Below are 10,197 nucleotides of genomic sequence, written 5' to 3' on the forward strand. Positions count from 1 at the left end.
CTGTCTGCTGAGCTGTGTATCTAAGCCTATCATGTGTGATACTGTCTGCTGAGCTGTGTATCTAATCCTATCATGTGTGATACTGTCTGCTGAGCTGTGTATCTAATCCTATCATGTGTGATACTGTCTGCTGAGCCCCTGTATCTAATCCTGTCATGTGTGATACTGTCTGCTGAGCTGTGTATCTAATCCTATCATGTGTGATACTGTCTGCTGAGCTGTGTATCTAATCCTATCATGTGTGATACTGTCTGCTGAGCTGTGTATCTAATCCTATCATGTGTGATACTGTCTGCTGAGCCGTAACTAATCCTATCATGTGTGATACTGTCTGCTGAGCCGTGTAACTAATCCTATCATGTGTGATACTGTCTGCTGAGCCGTGTATCTAATCCTATCATGTGTGATACTGTCTGCTGAGCTGTGTATCTAAGCCTATCATGTGTGATACTGTCTGCTGAGCTGTGTATCTAAGCCTATCATGTGTGATACTGTCTGCTGAGCTGTGTATCTAATCCCATCATGTGTGATACTGTCTGCTGAGCTGTGTATCTAATCCTGTCATGTGTGATACTGTCTGCTGAGCTGTGTATCTAATCCTATCATGTGTGATACTGTCTGCTGAGCTGTGTATCTAATCCCATCATGTGTGATACTGTCTGCTGAGCAGTGTATCTAATCCCATCATGTGTGATACTGTCTGCTGAGCTGTGTATCTAATCCTATCATGTGTGATACTGTCTGCTGAGCTGTGTATCTAATCCTATCATGTGTGATACTGTCTGCTGAGCCCTGTATCTAAGCCTATCATGTGTGATACTGTCTGCTGAGCTGTGTATCTAATCCTATCATGTGTGATACTGTCTGCTGTGTATCTAATCCTATCATGTGTGATACTGTCTGCTGAGCTGTGTATCTAAGCCTATCATGTGTGATACTGTCTCCTGTGTATCTAATCCTATCATGTGTGATACTGTCTGCTGAGCTGTGTATCTAAGCCTATCATGTGTGATACTGTCTGCTGAGCTGTGTATCTAAGCCTATCATGTGTGATACTGTCTGCTGAGCTGTGTATCTAAGCCTATCATGTGTGATACTGTCTGCTGAGCTGTGTATCTAATCCTATCATGTGTGATACTGTCTGCTGAGCTGTGTATCTAATCCTATCATGTGTGATACTCTGCTGAGCTGTGTATCTAAGCCTATCATGTGTGATACTGTCTGCTGAGCTGTGTATCTAATCCTATCATGTGTGATACTGTCTGCTGAGCTGTGTATCTAATCCTATTATGTGTGATACTCTGCTGAGCTGTGTATCTAAGCCTATCATGTGTGATACTGTCTGCTGAGCTGTGTATCTAATCCCATCATGTGTGATACTGTCTGCTGAGCTGTGTATCTAATCCCGTAATGTGTGATACTGTCTGCTGAGCTGTGTATCTAATCCCATCATGTGTGATACTGTCTGCTGAGCTGTGTATCTAATCCCATCATGTGTGATACTGTCTGCTGAGCAGTGTATCTAATCCTATCATGTGTGATACTGTCTGCTGAGCTGTGTATCTAATCCTATCATGTGTGATACTGTCTGCTGAGCTGTGTATCTAATCCTATCATGTGTGATACTGTCTGCTGAGCCCTGTATCTAAGCCTATCATGTGTGATACTGTCTGCTGAGCTGTGTATCTAATCCTATCATGTGTGATACTGTCTGCTGAGCCCTGTATCTAAGCCTATCATGTGTGATACTGTCTGCTGAGCTGTGTATCTAATCCTATCATGTGTGATACTGTCTGCTGAGCCGATGTATCTAATCCTATCATGTGTGATACTGTCTGCTGGGCCACTGTATCTAATCTTATCATGTGTGATACTGTCTGCTGAGCCCTGTATCTAATCCTATCATGTGTGATACTGTCTGCTGAGACGTGTATCTAATCCTATCATGTGTGATACTGTCTGCTGAGCTGTGTATCTAATCCTATCATGTGTGATACAGTCTGCTGAGCTGTATATCTAATCCTATCATGTGTGATACGGTCTGCTGAGCTGTGTATCTAATCCTATCATGTGTGATATTATGAAGTTATTTGTAGATTTCTACAGAAAATTGGAATTCTGATCACCTTATACTTCGTAATGAGTTAGGTGACAACTATCGGATATACTATGACAGAGGTTGTCACAGCCCCGCCCCCTAGTATCAGAGTACACCCGCAGTGTGGTGTTTTTCATAGTTGTGACCTGGAGAATTTAAGGAGAACTCCACACAAATCTTTTCTCGGTTGCTCAATGACCCGTCTATGAGGAAGTGATTAATGTTCAGTTCTATTATTAATAGACATCTCCACAAAGTAACAGAGAAGGGGAGGGCAGATCTGAGCACCGCTGATCTCCACAAACAGCGGGCTGTGGACATTATTGGGGGTGCAGGTTTATTACTGGTCCCTGCCACTTCTATATCCTGAGATTCACGGTTATCTGTCATGTCAGAACAAAATATGGAACTCCCCTTTAAGCCATACAAACCAATCAGATACATGCTCTCATTACCTAAGCCGCATTACACAGGAGAAAGCTAGCTGCTGATTGGCTGCCTTCTGAAATCTCCCCGCCCGTGTTCATTACAAGTCCCCGCAGAGGGGGCAGTCACACCCGGCTCCTGAGGGGCCCAAATTCCCCTCTGACACACAAGACATCAGTGTTATAAATGGCAGGTGGTAGGTGGGGGGCCCCCATTGCGTCCGTCCACGTGCGGTCCGTTTTTTTTAACAGACAGCACACAGACGCGCGTCTGAATAAGCCCAAACATCAATACGTGTAGGGAAGATTTAGAGACCACCCTGAAAACCTGTGACCCCCCCCATCACCCACCTCTATCCTCAACAAGCGGCGATCAAGAGCGAGAGTCCCGCAGCGCTGACACCCAACCCGTCACATCCGCAGGACTGACGGGTTCAGTGCATGGCGCGATACATCTGCTCTATATAGACAAAGGGTCTCAATTATTGTTGATTAAACAGTATTTATAAAGTTGCAGCAAACACGCTGGATCCTGCACTGCGGGGTCCTCACCGCCGCGGGGTCCCCACCACATGAGCGCTTATTTTATGCAGGAAAAATCCCTCCTTAGGGTCAGTTCACACGTAACGTAAATACTGCGCGTAACGGCTTTTGACGCGGAAAATCGGCAGCATAAGGCGATGTTCACACGCTGAAAATACGGAGCTTTTCAAGGGGAAACCGCCTCCGATTTTCAGCCGTTTTTTTAAGCAACTCGCGTTTTTTACGTCCGTTTTTGGAGCTGTTGTTCTATTGAGTGAAAAACGGCTGAAAATAGTCAGTGTGAACATGGCCTAACACAGCAGCAGCAAAGTGGAAGAGATAAAACAAATCACCGCACGCTGCGCAAACGATGAGCGGAAAAAAACGCTCAGAAATTGACCTACAGTGCGGTTTTTATTTTATCGTATTCGTGGAATCGCTGCTTAGTTGTTGCAGTTTTTCTGGTTTAATTCAATGGGAGGTAAAACCCGCAACAAATAGAGGTTACGTTTTTAGCGTCACAGTCGCCACTAATTATTTCAATGGTGAATGATCCAATGCAAATGGTTTCCGTTTGTATCCGTTGTGTAAGGGTTCCCTCGTTGCGACAGAATGAATTGCGCAGTGGATTACGGTATTCATTCAGAACCCTTAAACAACAAGCACACAGCGTATCCGCCCCGGGCCCCGCAGGGAGTTCCATCCGAAAAAACGCGCCAAATTGTGGTGCAGTTTTTGCTGCGGAAAACGGCACAGAATTTTTTTTAAATAAAAATGGATACTTACCCTGGCGACGCGTCACTCTGCAGCCCCGGGATAACGCTTCATCCCATGTGATCGCTGCAGCCTGTGATTGGCCTGTGATTGGCTGCAGTGGTCACATGGGATGAAACATCACCCCAAGAGGCCGGTCTGGACAAAAACACAGAGTTCTGGGTAAGAATAAGATTATTTTTTTTCTGAGTTACGTTTTTTTGCGGTGGAATCGCTGCGATTCTGCCGCAATAAACGCAACATGTGCTATTTGTTGCGAATTTTACGTTCACATTGAATTGAATGGGGAAAACCCACAACAAACACGCAGCGATTGCGCAAATACTAATTTCGGAGCATTTTTCCGCTCATCATTTCCGCAGCGCGTGGAGATTTGTTCTCCTTCATCCGCTTTGCTGCTGATTTTCCGCAACGAAATCCGTTCCGCGCATTATTTACGTTACGTGTGAACTGACCCCAAGGAGGGATTTGGACTTCTCCGTGTTCATGCAGTGGGGGGGGGGGGGGGGGGATCCGGGGTTATTCGGGGACTGTTCTCACCTGCAGCTGTCAGGACTGTTCACATGGGACTCACCCTCGCAGTACAGGATCCAATAAGGAACTAGATTCTGCTGGAGGCTCGTGACCTGGGGAGGTTTTCGGAGAACTGCTGACTGCACGCGTCCCGGTCATGGGAAAATATAGTCAACATTTTGGTATAATCTGCGGTGCATAAACCGGGTGCCATGTACAATCCTATTAAAAAACCGCTAGAGACCCCCAATACCCCATAAATCATCCAGTATAAGTGTAAGGTTCACCCCGGGCAGCAAATACTGGGAGTACAGATACAAAGGCCTGGAGGTGGCGGCGAGGCCCAGAACCGGACAGGCCCAGGAATGAAGAGAGCAACGGCGGCGGGGCCCAGGACGAGCGGGGGGGGGGGCGAGACCCAAGACTGGAGGAGGGGGCGGCAGTGAGGCCCAGGACTGGAGGAGGGTGAGGCCCAGGACTGGAGGAGGGGGCGGCGGTGAGACCCAGGACTGGAGGAGGGGGCGGCGGTGAGGCCCAGGACTGGAAGAGGGGGCGGCGGTGAGGCCCAGGACTGGAAGAGGGGGCGGCGGTGAGGCCCAGGACTGGAAGAGGGGGCGGCGGTGAGGCCCAGGACTGGAAGAGGGGGCGGCGGTGAGACCCAGGACTGGAGGAGGAGGCGGCGGTGAGACCCAGGACTGGAGGAGGGGGCGGCGGTGAGACCCAGGACTGGAGGAGGGGGCGGCGGTGAGACCCAGGACTGGAGGAGGGGGCGGCGGTGAGACCCAGGACTGGAGGAGGGGGCGGCGGTGAGACCCAGGACTGGAGGAGGGGGCGGCGGTGAGGCCCAGGACTGGAGGAGGGGGCGGCGGTGAGGCCCAGGACTGGAGGGGGGGGCAGTGAGGCCCAGGACTGGAGGGGGGGGGGGCAGTGAGGCCCAGGACTGGAGGGGGGGGGGCAGTGAGGCCCAGGACTGGAGGGGGGGGGGCAGTGAGGCCCAGGACTGGAGGGGGGGGGCAGTGAGGCCCAGGACTGGAGGGGGGGGCAGTGAGGCCCAGGACTGGAGGGGGGGGGGGGGCAGTGAGGCCCAGGACTGGAGCGGGGGGGGCAGTGAGGCCCAGGACTGGAGGGGGGGGGCAGTGAGGCTCAGGACTGGAGGGGGGGGGGCAGTGAGGCCCAGGACTGGAGGGGGGGGGCAGTGAGGCTCAGGACTGGAGGGGGGGGGCAGTGAGGCCCAGGACTGGAGGGGGGGGGGGGCAGTGAGGCCCAGGACTGGAGGAGGGGGCGGCGGGAAGATCGCTGGTGCAGCCCTGTTATAGGAAGATTGACTGTGGGAGGTCTCAATCACAATGCACTGATTTTGCCATAGACTTCAATACTGTGTTACTGCAGTCTATGGCGTAAGCGATCTAATGATCGCAGGTTCAAGCCCCCTAGGAGGGGCTGAAAAATAATTTAAAAAAAAGTCACAAAACCCCACACATTTTACAATAAACATTAATATAAGCTTCAATACATAAAACACACACAGTCCGTATCATCGAGACCGGAATTACACATTCATGAGGTTTACACGGTTATAAAATAAAAAAATCTTCTTTCCCTTATTGCGATGATTGATGATGATGATGAAGATGATGATGAATTGTGAACCTCCACGTGCCGCACATTAATAGTCATTAACCCAATGTTGTCCATTATCAATGCGGAACATGATGGGGTTAATGACTATTAATGTGCGGCACGTGGAGGTTCACAATTCATCATCATCTTCATCATCATCACCGCACCTCGCATCAGAAAACTGAAGAACTTTATTTTTATTATTCTTGGTAAAGTCTAGTTTTGGTATCGGGTATCGCAATATTACACGAAGTATCGGGACATCCCTCAGACCAACTAGCCACTGCTGGAAACTCAGATATCTTCTCGGGGCGCCACTAAAAATCTTCTGGATCACCTACAAGTCTGCGGCGGGGGAGCTCGGTAGTGGGTGGATCCGTGGTAGGTGGCGCCATACGCTGAGTCTATTTGTGGTAGGTGGCGCCATACGCTGGGTCTATTTGTGGTAGGTGGCGCCATACACTGGGTCTATTTGTGGTAGGTGGCGCCATACGCTGGGTCTATTTGTGGTAGGTGGCGCCATACGCTGGGTCTATTTGTGGTAGGTGGCGCCATACGCTGGGTCTATTTGTGGTAGGTGGCGCAATACGCTGGGTCTATTTGTGGTAAGATTATTATCGGTCGCAGCGGCCGCGTCGTGTTTTTCGGGCCGTCCTCCTTTTCCTCTAATGTTTGGGCCTCAATTTCTGGCCTTGGTTTTCTTTCCAATGCACCGGTTTGATTCAACTTTTGCTGCAATTCTACAGGAAAACCCTTAAAGGGACAGGTCACATGATTTGATCGGTGGGTGTCCGAGCGGAGGTGCAACTCAAGGTCACAAACACTCCAACAGAGCGAGGCGCAATGCTCTGCAGGCGACAATCCTAGTAATATGGCGGCGGTTAGTATGAGGATTATTTTCGGTAAACCCTACTGGCGCCAGTCACTTGGCAGCGAGCGCCCCCTCACCTTAAGCTGAAGTAACAACGCGGCCGCGGGTTCTACTCCTCCACACGGCGCCGCACCACAGCCGCTCACCATCACGTGGAGTGTCAACCGCTCAGCGCATGCAAGGAATGGAAAGTACAAAACTATTCCTAAGGGGGTTCTCCAGTCCACTGGACGGCGCAGATCTACAAACATTACGCAGATTCTGCCGGCGTCCCGTTACTTTCACGCACTGGACGCCGGCACGATACTCCGCGCGAGAGCTTAACGGTCCGCCCAATGTCAGGTTACTCGTGGACAAAGATTTCACAACGCTCTGCCTCTTGATAAGGGTCTTTCTAGAATGTCCTATAAAACCTCAACTAGGGGGCGCAATTGCAACTGGTAAAAGGTCCCTTAAAATTCCATAAGGGGCTCCAGAACAGTATAATGCCTGGTGTAAACACTACATCTCCCACCATGTAGTGCAGCAGTCTGCTCTGTAGTGTCATTCACCCTGAGAGCTAACAGGAAACCAGCAGGACCAACATCCTGCCCCCTAACCTACTAAGCAACTGTGCAGCTCCCAGATATCTAAATATCAACGGTTATAACAGAGGGCGCTACTTTACAATTATATCCAAACCCTCCACCAGAGGGCGGTACTTTACAATTATATCCAGGCCCTCCACCAGAGGGCGATGTTCTACATTTTATAATATGAGATCTGAAGCGTTATAACAGCTGCTACCACAGAGAGCGCTGTTCTTGAATTATGAGAAGGGCATCTACATGATGGTGATTGGAGAGCGGCTGAGCATGTTCTCCTTTGTAGTTTAACCCTTTAAAGGCATCATACAGAACAGTCGTCTTGTACCTGGATTCTCCATGAGACTTTCCAACGACGTATTAGACGTCCCCGATGTGGCCAGTGATTGGCTGCCGTGGTCATGTGTCAGCGCTGGAGCAGGTAAATAAGAAAACCGGAGACATTGGCGCAGAGTTGGTAGTCGATACGTGATTCCACTGTCTCCGTCTAATGGACAGAACTCAGATGTTGTACCGGCTCCTCTACAGGGGCGGAGCTAGAAAGGTGGACCCCAAAAATCACTATATATAATATCAACCAGACATGCGATCCACACATCTTATATACAGTCACAGCTATTCATCTATTACTACTGACAACCTGCCCGTATATCATGTGTGAGAGGTTGTCACAGCCCCGCCCCCTGTTACTGACATCACTGATATATAATATAATTACATGTGATCAGACATGAGATCCACACGTCTTATATACAGTAACAGCTATTCATCTATTACTACTGACAACCAGCCTGTATATCATGTGTGAGAGGTTGTCACAGCTCCGCCCCCTGTTACTGACATCACTGATATATAATATAATTACACTGTGATCAGACATGAGATCCACACGTCTTATATACAGTAACAGCTATTCATCTATTACTACTGACAACCAGCCTGTATATCATGTGTGAGAGGTTGTCACAGCTCCGCCCCCTGTTACTGACATCACTGATATATAATATAATTACATGTGATCAGACATGAGATCCACACGTCTTATATACAGTAACAGCTATTCATCTATTACTACTGACAACCAGCCTGTATATCATGTGTGAGAGGTTGTCACAGCCCCGCCCCCTGTTACTGACATCACTGATATATAATATAATTACATTGTGATCAGACATGAGATCCACACATCTTATATACAGTCACAGCTATTCATCTATTACTACTGACAACCAGCCTGTATATCATGTGTGAGAGGTTGTCACAGCCCCGCCCCCTGTTACTGACATCACTGATATATAATATAATTACACTGTGATCAGACATGAGATCCACACATCTTATATACAGTAACAGCTATTCATCTATCACTACTGACAACCAGCCTGTATATCATGTGTGAGAGGTTGTCACAGCCCCGCCCCCTGTTACTGACATCACTGATATATAATATAATTACATTGTGATCAGACATGAGATCCACACATCTTATATACAGTCACAGCTATTCATCTATTACTACTGACAACCAGCCTGTATATCATGTGTGAGAGGTTGTCACAGCCCCGCCCCGTTACTGACATCACTGATATATAATATAATTACATTGTGATCAGACATGAGATCCACACATCTTATATACAGTAACAGCTATTCATCTATTACTACTGACAACCAGCCTGTATATCATGTGTGAGAGGTTGTCACAGCTCCGCCCCCTGTTACTGACATCACTGATATATAATATAATTACATGTGATCAGACATGAGATCCACACATCTTATATACAGTAACAGCTATTCATCTATTACTACTGACAACCAGCCTGTGTATCATGTGTGAGAGGTTGTCACAGCTCCGCCCCCTGTTACTGACATCACTGATATATAATATAATTACATTGTGATCAGACATGAGATCCACACATCTTATATACAGTAACAGCTATTCATCTATTACTACTGACAACCAGCCTGTATATCATGTGTGAGAGGTTGTCACAGCCCCGCCCCCTGTTACTGACATCACTGATATATAATATAATTACATTGTGATCAGACATGAGATCCACACATCTTATATACAGTGACAGCTATTCATCTATCACTACTGACAACCAGCCTGTATATCATGTGTGAGAGGTTGTCACAGCCCCGCCCCCTGTTACTGACATCACTGATATATAATATAATTACACTGTGATCAGACATGAGATCCACACATCTTATATACAGTAACAGCTATTCATCTATTACTACTGACAACCAGCCTGTATATCATGTGTGAGAGGTTGTCACAGCCCCGCCCCCTGTTACTGACATCACTGATATATAATATAATTACATGTGATCAGACATGAGATCCACACATCTTATATACAGTCACAGCTATTCATCTATTACTCCTGACAACCAGCCTGTATATCATGTGTGAGAGGTTGTCACAGCTCCGCCCCCTGTTACTGACATCACTGATATATAATATAATTACACAGTGATCAGACATGAGATCCACACATCTTATATACAGTCACAGCTATTCATCTATTACTACTGACAACCAGCCTGTATATCATGTGTGAGAGGTTGTCACAGCCCCGCCTCCTGTTACTGACATCACTGATATATAATATAATTACATGTGATCAGACATGAGATCCACACATCTTATATACAGTCACAGCTATTCATCTATTACTACTGACAACCAGCCTGTATATCATGTGTGAGAGGTTGTCACAGCCCCGCCCCCTGTTACTGACATCACTGATATATAATATAATTACACGGTGA

The sequence above is a fragment of the Rhinoderma darwinii genome, chromosome 12 (genome assembly GCF_050947455.1).
Source record: "Rhinoderma darwinii isolate aRhiDar2 chromosome 12, aRhiDar2.hap1, whole genome shotgun sequence".
Taxonomy (NCBI): Eukaryota; Metazoa; Chordata; class Amphibia; order Anura; family Rhinodermatidae; genus Rhinoderma; species Rhinoderma darwinii.